The 14,335-nt window shown below is 51.2% G+C and overlaps 1 protein-coding gene across 2 annotated transcripts in view; it reads left to right on the top strand.

Moving 5' to 3' along the window:
* Positions 1-530: 530 nt before the first annotated feature.
* MIDEAS (mitotic deacetylase associated SANT domain protein) overlaps positions 531-14,335 on the top strand; it is a 68,437-nt gene continuing 54,632 nt past the window's right edge. For both annotated transcript variants that reach the window (XM_047864189.1, XM_047864191.1), the window contains exon 1: positions 531-701. The gene's annotated coding sequence lies outside the window, so the exon portion shown is untranslated. The remainder of the gene's footprint in view (positions 702-14,335) is intronic.

Genomic DNA, 14,335 nt, shown 5'->3' with positions numbered 1-14,335 from the left:
AGCCCCTACTTGGACGCCGAAATAGCCCCCTGAGGTGTGCCTGAGGTGTGAGATATGGTAGCCGTCCTGAGCGCCTACAACGAGTGGAAATGTCGAAGGACGAGCGTGCAGACCTTTGGAGGGAATGTGGGGCGAGGAAACCCGCGCTTGAAGGCCCAGCTTAGGCATTATTTGGCAAAACACAAGAGCATTCTGCTTTCTGACAGCACCTTCTAGCCTCAACGTGAAACTGAAAAACTTTCTCTTCCTCCTCCTCCCCCCTTTTGTTTGTGCGGTGGGTGTGTTTCCCCTGGAACCCCAGCTCGCCGGGGTCCCTGAACCCCAACGCCGCCTTCCAGACCCAGCCTGAGAACACAGGTTCGGTCGCAGTTCTTCGGCGCGGAAACGACCCGCAGGGGTGCAAGCTCGGCGGACGACTGGCCGCGGGGCCCTGGCAGCCGTGGGCGAGCCGAGCTGGGGAGTCGGCGCCCGGGCAACCGGGGCGCGCAAGAACCGGGGGCGCGGGCGGGCGGGCGGGCGGCTGCAGGGCCCGGCGCGCCACCGCGCGAGCTGCTGGGTCACAGCCCGGGCCGCGCCGCCCGCTCCGCGAGGAAGTGACGACTGCGCCGTCCCGAGAGCAACAAAGTTTGAGTCTGCGGGCCGCGCTCGCCTGCGCCCAGCGCCCCGCGCCCCTCCGAGCGGCCCCGGGATCGAGCATGCAGGTGAGCCGCGGGCCGGGCGCCCCCTCTGCCGCCGGGGCGCCGGCGTGGGGCTCGGAAACGCGTGGGGTCTGGGCTTGGCCCTGCGGGCGGGGATGTGGGGGGCCGGGTTGGGCCCGCCGCTCTGGGCGCTGGGGTGCGGGCGGCGCTGCAGGGGGGAGGGGGGAGGGCGGACGCTCCGTGGCCGGGGTCGGAGGCCCCAGGCTGCGCCCCTGTTGTGGCCGGTTTCCCGCGGGAGTTAAAACAGCCGGGGCTGCAACCGGGCGGCCCGTGTGCTAAAGGAGGGGTGCGGGGAGGGGCTGCCCGCGGCCTGCGTGCGGGGCTAGTCGTCCGCCCAGCGTCCCGCACCCCCAGAGGCTGGGCGCAGCCGTCCCCCAGCCCTGCCCGGTGCTTCCCAGGGGGACGTGTTCTTCCTCTTCGCAGCCTTCGGTGAGGTTGCAGGAAGGAAGTTAAAGAAACTTTCCCCCCACTTTTCTTTTGCTCGGCCCTCCAGTGACGACGAGCAGAGCAACTCGGACTTTTGGGAAAACAACCCTGCTCCTTTCCAAAAAAGCAAAACCAGAATTGCCCCCAAGCCCCCTTTCAACAAATCGCTCCTGACTCCCCCACTCTTTCTCCTCCCACACCTCGTCCCGAACCTGACAGTAATCCCTAAGGCCTAACACTTTGCAATTTAGCCATAAAAACTGTCAGCACGCCCACGTACATATGTGAATGTTTTCTATATAAAACTCCGAAACCCGCTTCCAGTGGACTCTGTGGCATCTCAGCTCTCTTCTGTTTTCTAAAACTGCTAGGGCTGCAGGATTGTGCTTGTGAACTTTACTGGTGGTTCCCGCCGCCCTCGGTAGCCTCGTGGCGCAGGGCTTTTTAAAGAACAGCTGAGAAGTTTATGACATCCCTGCAAAGTAACTCAGGGCTGGCGGGTGGCGGCCAGGCTCCCTGGCTTGGAGACTGCGACTGTAGCAGCGGCGGCCCGGCCAGGGCAGCGGCGGGACGGCGTTGGTGTGCCGGAATGTACGTCGGTGCCGTGGGGACTCAGACATGGGATGTCTAGAGGGTGAATGGTGCAGTTCCTAGCAGCAGCTTCCTGCCGGCCTGTAATTACGGCGTGATTGCACAGTCAGGCATTGTTGGCGTGGATGTTTATACACAGGCTATTGTGCAAGACCTTGGTGGCAGGGAACAAAACGCAGATTTGCATTGCAAATGCCCAGGACAGATCTGGGCTTGATCTGCAGTCACCAAGTTCTTTTTTGGCCTTTAGCCTTAGCTAGGTGATTTATTTCCTTGCCTCTCCCTTAACCTCCGACAACTTGCCAAACACCAGAGAAGTGAAGGGGACCCAGGAGGGCAGACCCCTCCACTTCCACCTTAGGCAGCCTGAAAACTATCCCGGGAACTGTGCCCTTATTTGTGTCTGTAGAAAATGTGGGATGACGTCAGCAGGAAAAGGAGATGGGAGATGGCTATCAGCCTCCCTAAACGGGAAAGCAGTTTGAATTAGCAAAATTGCACGGTCGCTTTGGAGTGGGGCCTGGTTGCAAAGAGGACACGTCAGACATGTGTGACTGAGCTGGCGAGCTCGACTTTGAGCCTTGAAGTGTCAGCTGCAGAAACTTAGTAGGTGGGTCCTAATTCCTTTATTGTCTTCTGGGCAAAGGGAAAAGTGCTGGGGCTTTGAGACTGTGTGTCTGTGATGGTGTCTGGGGTGGGTGGGGCGGCACCCACGGGGGGGGGGGGGTGCCTCAAGGACATTTTCTCCAGAAGAGCCCCCTGGCCCATTTCCTGAGCCCGGTCTGCAGCGCAGAGCAGGATGGGGGTCCTCATATCTCCTGAGCTTCTGCGCTGCAGGAAGGGAGCCAGGCCTGCAAGTGTGGAAAGAAGGCAAACAGGTTCTCCTTGAGGGCCTCAGATGTGCTAACTGTAGTAAAAGGGATGTAAAAAACAGTCAAAAAGCTTGTACAGGATACAACCAGGGCCATTCTGCTCCTACCCCATATCTTTTTTTTTTTTTAAAGTTTATTTATTTTTGACAGAGAGAGACACAGCATGAGCGGGGGAGGGGCAGAGAACGGGAGATACAGAATCCGAAGCAGGCTCCAGGCTCTGAGCTGTCAGCACAGATCCTGACGCGGGGCTTGAACTCACGGACCGCAAGATCATGACCTGAGCTGAAGTCGGACGCTCAACCGACTGAGCCACCCAGGCGCCCCTCCTACCCCGTATCTTAACCCACTCTCCCCATGGCCTAGGTGGAGGACTGTCACGGGGCACCTCTCAGCCCTGCACCACGGTGGGGGGGTGCTGTGTGACCCCGTGGCACCGTCCCACCGCAGTGCTGGGGCTGCCTCTCCGCTCAGAGTGCCAGGTACTGATAGCGAGGGCAGCTTCCCCATGCCTGGCCTTCTCCCCAACCCAGTAACTGAGTTTCACCTGAAGGAAAAAATGCTGTTTTGCAGCCTCATGCCAGCTGTGTGTCATGGGCACAGTGTCAAGTTGTCAAACCAAAACATTAGGGCACAGTCCCTGGCAGACACCTATGTGCTTCCAGAGACTCGAGGAAAAACATATGAAATCAGGACGTTTCTAGAAAGTCTGGGACGTACAAGTACAATTGCCACAGGGGAATGAGGTTTAGCGCAAAAACACCACCATGGTAGGAGTTCCTGAGTTGCACAACCTTCTGTTCTGGGTACATTTGTGTTTTTACTGAACTTGACTATCAGGGTTCTGGTTAAGCTGCATCACCCGATGTGGTTGCTTTAGTAGGGACCTACTGGTGCCCAGCAGTAGCCCTGAGGGGCAGAGGAGGGGAGCATTCCCTTCTGACCCCAAAGAAAAGACAGTTTTGAGTTGCAGTACTTAGTGTTAATTTAGAACCTGCAGAAGGTGCCCGAAGGACCTTAGGAGTGTGGGCAGGAGAACAGAGGAGAGGGACCCCTTGCAAAGGCCAGAGGAAGAAGGAAGCGGATTTCCTGGAGTTGTGGCCCCACCAGGCGTTAGTTGCCTGCCCACATCTTCAGCTCAACTTGGCTGATTTTTGTGCCTAACTCAGGCCCTTCTCCTGGCTTGCCTGGAGTTGTACATGGCCCAGGGTAGGACCGGAAACATAATCCCGACTTCCTCTCCCACCTTATGTACATGCTGATTTATGGCCTAAAGTTGCTGCCCAGTTCACGGCCCCTGAGCAGCCCTGCTGCCTCACTATGCACGACGAGGAACAATATTGAAAAAGCTGTGCAATGGAACCCGACAGATTTTAAAAATCATTTTGTTTTAAGAGGAGAAACTGTCGGAGGTAATTAGCAAGCTCAGCAACTCTGGCGAAAACCCCCAAGTGCCACTGAGAGAGGCAGATGAAGTCCCTTGCAAGAAGCTGGGCTCAGAATGAAGGCCTTTTATGCTCTCCAGGCCTGATATATATATTTCTGCTCATCTGCCTCCTCCCAGCTGCCTCACTCCCTACACCACAACCCAGTGTTTTGACACCACAACTAACCTCCAGAAAAGGAGGCAGAACACCCCCAGCTAAAAGAGGGCATGCCCGACTCTGAAGAAAGTGCTACAGTTTTCCAGATGCCTGGCAGTTCTGTCCTGCAAATTTGTTTCCTTCTTTAAAATGCCCCCCCCCCCTTCATTTCTCGCACTCAGTGAAGCATCTCTTTGTAAGACCCTTAAACCTTTTTTTTCCTCATCTCCGTGACACAGGGCCTTGCTTTACGACTTTCTGACTTTCTGCACCAAGTGCTCCTTGAAATATACACAAGGCTTTGCATAAGCCTCGGATAAAAGGCTCTCTGTAATGTCACTTAAGATGCCTGGTTGCAAGAGTCACCCTCTTGCTCAGCAGCCTTCAATGGCTCCCCACTGTCTGCATGGTAAGGATCAAACTTCTAGGCTGGCAGTCAGGGCCTTCCACACAGGGGTCTGGCCTCTGCTGATCTCCTGCCCTAACCCTCTGCTCTGACCCAGTGACCCACTCTGTGTGTTTGTCCAAACTGCTGGTGGCAAGCATTCCTACCTCTCATGCTTCCCTGGAAGCCTGGAATGCCTTTTTCTTCTGTTCTGCTTGGCTCAGAACAGAGAAGCAGAACAGAACAGAGGTTCTTGCTTTCCCTCTAGCCCTGTTCATGTTTCCCTCTTCAAGAACTTCCCCTGTCCCATCCTGCGGGGCATCCCCCAGGGACTCCAGTAACATCCACTGGGCCTCTGGACTGAAGAAGACCTTGAAACCTGGCCTAAAGGATTTTTAACATTCCCTTTGGCCTTCACTCATACCCTTCATTCAGCTCCTTCAATGTGCCTTTGTGTGGATCACTTTTATCCCTTTTTAACTAAACTGGAAGTCCCTGTTTTAAATCTATTTGTATCTTCAGGGCTGGTGCTCTACTCATAGCAAGTCCCAGTAAATATTTGGTGATGAGGATAAAATGACAACGGCTATCAAATATTGTCCGTTTGTGTGTAGACACACACAGCCACGCCAAGCACCAAGGACCATGTTCCTGGTCTGTATTCTAAACGTTTCCCCAGCCTTGCCTCCTCCTGCCCGTTAGCCTCTCTGGCGCCTCCTGGCTTTGCACTTCATTGTTCTGTTCCATTTCCAGTACCTCTTCCCCATGGGCGCCAGATGGTATCTGTCCAGCTTCCACACTGGCTCCTCCTTGTCCTGATTTGAGCCCCGTTGACCTGCCTGCCCCACAGTGTCCTATGCCTGAACGGCAGCTCTTAGGGAAGAGCATTTGTCATCTGGGTGGCCTGTCCTTCCAAGAGAACCAAACTGTTAGAAGGAGGTGGGGCCAACTCTCAGGCAAGACTTTTGAGGAAGACAGAGAGATGCTTCCCGGTTAGCTGCAGGTCTGTTGTGCACAAAGAGGCATTGAACCTATAAAACTAGGCTAAACTATAAAACTGAGTCTCTGGGAGATCCTGGCTAAACCCTAATATTGGCCTTGACTGGGAGGATTCTGTCTCCACCCAGTTCTCATGCTGTTAACCTCAACCTTGCCATGTAAGCTAGATGCCTTCTTTTTGAATTGAGCTACAATTCACAAACCATAAGATGTACTCTATAAAATAGATTCCTTAAAAATTTTGTTTTCTATAAAAATGAAATCTGGTAGATTCTCACTCCCATCCCAACTTTCTATTTAAAAAGGTATAAATATGGTTGAAAATTCAAAAGAGATGTTGTAGAGCATAAAGTTAGTCTCAAAAGTCATTTCAACATAGAAAAGAGATTGTTATACATATTATGCCCACATATACAAATGCAATAGAATTAGAGAAATAAATACCTATTTTAACCTTGAGGGAAGGAAGCCCTTCTTAAGAAAGATACAAAGCAGAAGCCATAAGAAAATACTGATAAATTTGATAACCTGAAACTTTGAAAAGATAAATTTCCCAGTCTCTAATGTTCCCATTTTTTCAATCCTTCAGTGTCCCTGTCTTCGGCAGCCACAGTTTGTCATTTTTCAGCCGTGCTTCCAGATGTAGCCTCTGCAGATTAAGGAAAGTATGAATATATAAACAAATTCTGGCATACTATACACAGGGTTCGGCATTCTGTTTTTCACTCAATGTGCCTTTGAGATTATTCTACAACAACGCACGTAGAGCTGCCTCATTTTTTCCAATGGCTAGTACTCCACTGTAGGAAAATACCCTCATTTAATTAAGTAGTCTCCTACTGGAGAGCATTTGGGCTGCTTCCAGTCTTTTGCAACTACACACAATGTTGCAGTTAATAACGAATGGACTTTTAATTGAAAGTTTTGAAGAACATACGGGGGTGAAACTAGAATTGACAAAGAAAACTATTTCTGAAAAGTTATGTGTAAACCACATTTAATAAACCAATGATTTCTAGAATCTGCTGTTTCACTAAACAGTCAACTTTTAGAGCTGACTAGGACTTCAGGGACTGTTTTCATCCAGTCCCTGTTTTATAGTAACTGCAGTAACAGCATCTCAGAGAATCCTGAGGTTAAGAATGTTGGGGCGCCTGGGTGGCTCAGTCGGTTAAGCGTCCGACTTCAGCTCAGGTCACGATCTCGCGGTCCGTGAGTTTGAGCCCCACGTCGGGCTCTGGGCTGATGGCTCAGAGCCTGGAGCCTGCTTCCGATTCTGTGTCTCCCTCTCTCTCTGCCCCTTCCCCGTTCATGCTCTGTCTCTCTCTGTCTCAAAAATAAATAAGCGTTTAAAAAAAAAATTAAAAAAAAAAAAGAATGTAAAGCTAGGAAGGGCACCTATAATAACGCTCTCCTTTTTAACTAAGATTCAGAGAGGATACGTGGCTTCTCTAAGGTCACACAGCTGCTGAATGGAAGGGTCAGGGCACAAACCCCATATTATTCCATTTCCTTTTGCCATCCTGCATGGATCATCATAATCATTAGTTCCAGCAAGTCTCTTTGTAAGCCAAGGACTCCCATCTCTTCAGTTCCCTTACGGCAGTACACAAAGATATAAAAAGAAGAAACTTACAAACAACAATAAGCAGTGGGAGACGGGAGGTCTTTTGGAAGAGAGTGGGATGTTTTTTGAATAGACTTCTTGCCATTATATTATGTTACTATAATCTTAATTGATTTTAATGGCTATCAACCTGTTGAGTCCCTAAAAACTCCTAACCAGACTCATTTGGTCAATAAGATTACTTAGTATTTTCAAAACGCAGAAAGTGGGTTGAGTTAACACTACAGAAATGGAGGAATTCTCCCAGTTCCTAAGATCCCATGAGGGACCCAGGGGAAGGCCCAGGAATGCACTTTTCTCTGGCCTAAGACACTAGCCCTCTAGCCCTCTCTAGCCACTCTCCTCTGTCCCCTCCCCAGTCTCCCTATCACGGGCCATCGTAAGGGGCCTGCAAGGGACATTCCACACGAGCCCATGTCCACTTTCTCTGTGGCTTGCCAATAGCAGATGTTCTGTGACAACTTAGGAGTCAACAGCCACTCCCAACCTCACTTCCACTTGCACTAGACATGGTGAAAGGCTCAGCATTTCCTCCACCATCTCTCCAGGGAGGCTGTGCTGAACCACCCAGCTGGCATTTAGGATCTGACTTGTCCAGTGACAGAGAAGAAGAAAACCGGCCAGAGCAGTAGCAGAGGTAACCATGCCCAGTGTGGTTTACAGGGTACTTTCCCTCACGTTCCTTTTTTTTTGTTTTTAATGTTTATTTTATTTTTGAGGTGGGGGGGAGCACGAGTGGGAGAGACAGAGACAGAATCTTCAACAGGCTCCAGGCTCTGAGCTGTCATCACAGAGCCCAACATGGGGCTCAAACCCACGAACCGGGAGATCGTGGGACCTGAGCTGAAGTTGGACAGCTAACAGACCGAGCCACGCAGGCGCCCCTACCTCATGTTCTTGATTCTTTTACTCACTCGTGCGACATGCATTTATTGAATCCCTACTGTGTGCTCTGTGCTAGGTACTCGGCATGCAGAGATGAAGAAGATCCAGCCTCCCCCTTCAAGATGTTCATGGTTTGTGAGGGAGACAGACATGTGCAAAAGCCAGAGCAATTAGTGACACTCTGTCACTGTCAATGTGCTCAGGGGTCTGCTGGGCTTAGAGGAAGAACTGGTCACTTCTGCCGGGCCAGAGGAGAGAGGAATGTTAAGAAAGGTCCAGGGTGGCCCCAGTCCCTCTCATGGTACCTGTGCTTGGTGAATGCTGTGGAATTAATGAATGAGAAGCTTCCTGGAGGACCTGATTGTGAGCGGAGTCCTAAGAAATGAGTAGGTGTCCACCAGGTAACAAAGAGACTCAGGGCATTCTCGACATGGGGAGCAGGTCAGGCAAGTGCAGTAGAGGCATGACATGGTCCCCTCGGGAACTGCAAGCAGCAGGGTGTGATGGAGCACTGGTGGGACAGAGTGTTGAAAGGGGCAGGCAGGGGCCGGGTCATGTGCCAGCCTTTTGTGTCGGCTAAGAGGTTTGGACCTTAGGTGAGGGCAGTAGGAGCCACAGAGGACTGGCTGTGTGTGTGTGTGTGTGTGTGAGAGAGAGAGAGAGAGAGAGAGAGAGAGAGAGAGAGAGGGAGATTTTCATTTTGAAAGATCATTCATTCGGCTGTGATGTGGAGGCATGACTGGAGATGGGGAAGATGGGCAGCAAAGAGACCAGTGAGGAGGTCACTGCAGTCATTGGGGCAAGATGGAGGAGTCTAAGCCAGAGTGGTGCAGGAGGGAGGGGCTGGATTAGGAAGGCATCAGGGAGTTGGGTGGACAGGCCGTGAGGACCAATCAAATGTATAGAGCAAGGGAGAAGTTGAAGTGTTTGCTCAGGTTTCTACTTGAGACATAGGAAGAAGAACAGATTTTTGGGGAGACACAATGAGTCTAATTTCAGACATGTTGAGTTGGAGGTACTCTGGGACATCCGAGAGAGATGTCTAGCGGGCAGTTGGACATACGGGTCTGGGGCAGGAGATCCCCAAGTGATGGCGATGGAGGGTGTTGCCCTCTGTGAATCCTAACTAAGCCATCCCAAATAAACGTCATTTAAGTAAAAACGATGACTTACTGTGTCAACTTCAAGACAAGTTCCAAACCCGATTACCTCCCTTCAACCCTTCTGTCTGTCAGACTTTCTGGAGCAGACATTTGGGGATCCCCGGAACATAGAAGGCACTTGGAGATAGGGAAGCTGACGGCATCATGGAAGTCGATGGCAGCATGGAAAGACACAGTAGGAGGTGAGGGGATCACCATTGAAGAGGCACGGTGTAAAGAAATCAGCAGTAGAGACTGAGAAGGAACCAATGGTGAGGGAGGAAGAACCCCAGGAGAGCACGGTGTCGTAGAAGCTGAGGGAAGACGGAACTTTGCATTTGATGAAAACAGGGACCATGATTTTGTGCACCTAGTATGGCATGTGGCACATAGAAAGTTCTCCATAAGTATTTATTGAGTTGAAATCCATCGACTGTTGGCATCAAGAAAGAGAAGACTGAAAAGAATGATTGACTTGGGAATTAGGGGCTAATGGGGCTGTGCCATGGAGGCTTCTCATTTGATCTCACCTCCCTGTGAGATTGGCAGGGCGGGCGTCACCTGCCGCAGGGTTGCAGTGGCACTTGCAAGTTCTAGAACCCAGGTTTCCTGCCTCCACATCCACCTGGGTAGAGAAATAGGGAGGCATCCAAGGGAGCGTCAGTGCCTTTCATTTCTGATATTAATGCCCCAGGCCAGTAGAACCAGGGACAGGGAGGCTGTTAACATTCAGCGTTTATGGCATTTGTCCGTATTTGTGACTACTAGGTGGCTGCAGTCCTCTCAGATGTGTGGCTATTTAAGTTAGACTCTTTTCACAGAGGAGAAGACAGAAGCTTGAGTGTAGGTGTTATCTTGGGGGGGGGGTGGGCAGAGGAAGCATTGTGAACATGGTGGGGCGGTCCAGGTCTTAGGACTCGGCTACATTAAGGAGAAAAAGAATGAACTGGAAGGATACGTGGTGGCTCCCTGAAAGCCTGAAGAACAAAGGCTCAGAAATCAATCGGGACCTGTGGGCAGTTGGGTAGCTGGCACCAAAGTGGAGGCGGTGATGCTGCCGGCTGAGCTGGACGCTGCCACCCCCTCCGGAGTGAGTTCTGAAGTCTCCTTGCCACTCACTCCACTGGCAGAACCCAGGCTGAGCGTCTGGCTGTCCAGCTCAGGTCCCATGCCCATGTTCTCACTGCTGGGCGGTACTGAAGAATGAGGCCCTGAGGTTCCAGCTTCCCTAGCAGCAGGTGGAACTCTGCCTCCCACCAGGATTCACAGTGCCACGTCCCTGAGAGTGGACATGGGAGGGGGAGACGGAGCCTCCCCCTTAGGCCACTGAAAATATCTACATCTTGATCTTAATCTTTCTTGACATTTTTCTGACTCTTTTGGCCTCCAGCTGAACTGCAGGATTCTTACATGCTCCGGAGAACTAAGCACTTCATTAGCGATTGGATTTCTCCTCTGGAGTCTGAATGATTCCAGTGGAAAAGAAAGGTCATCCCAGCATCTGGGTCCTCCCTGCACATTTGATTCCACTTGGAAAACTTCAGCGCTGCCTTGTGAGGACAGAGTCCAAGGCTTGGCTCTCGCTGGCTAACAGGCAGTTACAGCTTGAATTCTGTTTCTCCTCTGGGCTTGGGCAAGACTCTCAGGGCCGTGAGGTATTTGGGAGGTCCAACCTTGCTTTTCAGAGTGGAGGTTGGAGTTCTGGCTTCAGGCTTGGTTTGTGGAATGACTGAGGTCCCTGGTGCCCAAGCTGTCCAAAGCAACAAGACTGGGCACCTCTCCAGTCCTGGAAATGTCAACCCCGTTGAGATATTCTACCCAGGATCCTGCCTGAGAGAGAGAGAGAGAGCTAAAGGAGCGAGGACTTCGTGTGCTGGGGGCTGCTGGGTCTCCTCATCCACACAATGAGAGCGTGTTGGGTTAGGGGAGCACTGACTCTCTTCTTATCCTCAAATCCTCCGGTTGTAGCTCTTTGAAGCAAGGGCACCTTGACTGAAATCTTGGTCATTCAGTTCCAATAGCCTTAGACGAAGGAATTAATTTCCTTTAAAAAGAAAAAGGGGCACCGGGGTGGCTCAGTCAGTTGAGTGCCCGACTTTTTTTTTTTTTTTAATGTTTATTGATTTTTGGAGAAGAGAGAGAGGGAGCACGCGCGCGCGCGAGAGAGAGCATGAGCGGGGGAGGGGCAGAGAGAGATGGAGACCCAGAATCCGAAGCAGGCTCCAGGCTCTGAGCTGTCAGCACAGAGCCCAACGGGGGGCTTGAACCCACCAGCCGTGAGATCATGACCTGAGCCGAAGTTGGACACTTAACCGACTGAGCCCCCCAGGCGCCCCTATTTATCCCTTTTAGTATGAAAACGCATATGCTTTGCTGCAGAAATCCAAACTAGTGAGTTTGATCACGGGTGTGCTGCCGCAGCAGACTCTTGATTTTGGCTCGGGTTATGATCTCACGGTTGGTGGGATTGAGCCCCGTGTCGGGCTCTGCACTGCCAGCCTTCTAAGAGTCTCTTTCCTGGTGCCTAGAAGTGGGAGCCTGCTGCCTCCACAAAGCTGGATGTATCGTGGGCTAGGTTCTTACACCTGGACTAGAGGCGATTCCAAGGGGGTCTTGGTCACCAGTGTGGGGTCAGGATGGCCCTTGGGAAGGACAAGCTGGGGTGTCCCTGGCTAGTACTCTGGCAGGAACTAGAGTTGATACTGACTTGTGCATTTTTGTCCCGATGAAATGAAATCGTGTTACAAGCAACACCGAAATGGAAAAGCGGGCTTGAAGGACCTGGTTATTTTACTGAAACACAGCTGTGAACACGTCCCCCCTCTTAAAAACCTTTGAGAGCTGCCAGGTCCTGCAGGAGAAAGCTCGGGATGGCACGCGAGGCCCACTTTGGAGGCCTCGTCCACCCTTCCACCTCTTCTCCTGGCATCCCCTCCTCCCTCCCAGCGTGGCCGGTTGTGTTCTCTCTGCTGCTTAATGCACTTTTGCTCCTCTGTGCCTTGTGTGTTGTTGCTTCCTTTCCCTGGAATGTCCTCCCTGCCCTTTTCCTCCTGGCAGATGCCCACAGAATCCACCAGAAGTCACCTACTTCCCTACCGCTTTCCCGAGCCTCCATCTTAGCGTCGGCAGCGGAACTTCCCCACGGTAGGACTGGCATCCACTGCAGGTGTGCGTGGCTCCTCGCTGGTGCAGAACTGCGCCTGGCACACAGTAGGTGTCCCATGATGGGGCTGGAAGGACAGCCTGAGGGGATGTGAGAGAGCAGTGGGCAGGCCCAGGGACTGGCGTGGACGTGTGTGGTGGGTGAACTGTTTGTCTACATGGAAGCCTCCCTTTGCACCTACTCGTGGAACCACTGCTTTGGTGGATTTGCTATTCCACTGAGCCTGCCCACTAGGCCCTGGTGAAGGGTGGGAAGGGGATCTAGGGGCACAAAGCATGGCTTCTGGGTCCCCCTCACCCTGAGAAGGACTCTGAGGAGGCATCTGTGAGAAGGAGCTGGTTAAAGGTGACACCCTCCTCACTGGTCCCAACCCGTAAGAAAAGGATCAATACCAGCTTCCCTTAGAGGATTCCTTAGTTTCCATGGCTGGCACTGTCTTCTGGCTTTGCACGGGGAAGGAACTAGGGAAAACAATTCAGCAGACCACGAAAGAAGAGACTGAGGCTCTTTAAAATAAACGCCTTATTTAATCTGGTGACAGGACCAGCCATGGCTCTTCCTGTTGTGGGGGAAGAGGGACAGATCCTCCTGGCTATGATTGCAGCATACAGTGGGAGCCCCAAAGCCGGGACTTGGGGTCTCAGTTTGTCTATGAGAGACTTAAACTACATGTGGTTCTTTCCCGCTGAGAAATTCCACAACAGTTGTCTGGGGTCTGCCACTTAGAGAGCTCTGTGGAGCAGCATCTTCCTGCCACGGCGGACGAGGTGGACTTTCTTTCTTAAAGTTGAACCACCCTTAGGGCTGAGCCCACACGTGCATGGGTCTGCTTGACCAGTGATGAGTGCATGACTTATACTGTTTGCAGAATATGTTTCCAGAACTTAGAAGCACGTAGTATTTCTAAGATGTCATTTAGGAATCCATCGAAATGGGTTTTTGTTCTTGGCTCCTGGGGAGGAGCTTGGGTGTTGGAGCGGGTTTGATGTCTAGGAAAGTACTGGCTTGTTTTGGAAGGGACAGCGTGTGGGATTTGCCTTTGTTTCTGCCTCCACGGGACCTGCGCCCCCCCTCCTGTCCATCCCAGTTCTCTACCTTCCTACCTACATCTCTCTCTGTCCTCCTTCATCATACTCCACAGCAAATTGATTGAGTTACCTCCAACATTCAATCCTAGGATGTGTACTCCAGATGCCAGACCCACTGGGAACTTAGGGAAAGTAGATTTTTAAAAAAAAATTTTTTTTCAACTTTTATTTATTTTTGGGACAGAGAGAGACAGAGCATGAACAGGGGAGGGGCAGAGAGAGAGGGAGACACAGAATCGGAAACAGGCTCCAGGCTCTGAGCCATCAGCCGAGAGCCTGACGCGGGGCTCGAACCCACGAACCGCGAGATCATGACCTGGCTGAAGTCGGACGCTTAACCGACTGCGCCACCCAGGCGCCCCGGGAAAGTAGATTTTAAGAGTAGAACTTGATTGCTAGGATTGAGAGATATTGTCAGGAAAACTATCTTGGAAAATAGGCAATCCTGGTAACTCACATACAACAATATATTTTTAAAAAGTAGAACTTGAAGCCGTTAAAAAATGTCAATTTCCTTTTACCTATCAGTATTACTCTTGGCAATTAATTCTAAGGAAATGATTCTAAAGAGGAAAAGAGCTATAGGCATAAAGATATTTATAGCAACATTGTTTAAAATAGCAAAATTAGGCTGTTTAAACAGCCTAAATGTTCCACATGGCTATATAATTCATGAATTCATGACACCTAGATCCAGTGGAATATTGTGCCATTGTTAAATGAATATGAAGGTGATCTTAATTCACGGGAAAATGTTGATGAATTTCAGTGAAAATGGTTTCTGTTTTAGCAGGCAAAATTGCACACATACTTCAGTGGGCAAGAACTGATTACATTGGTCATGGCATAAATTGGCATAAGGTAAATACTGGATTT

This window comes from Prionailurus viverrinus, chromosome B3 (assembly GCF_022837055.1).
Source record: "Prionailurus viverrinus isolate Anna chromosome B3, UM_Priviv_1.0, whole genome shotgun sequence".
Lineage (NCBI taxonomy): Eukaryota > Metazoa > Chordata > Mammalia > Carnivora > Felidae > Prionailurus > Prionailurus viverrinus.
The sequence above is the reverse complement of the archived record's forward strand: the minus strand, read 5'-3'. Positions and strand labels throughout refer to the sequence as shown.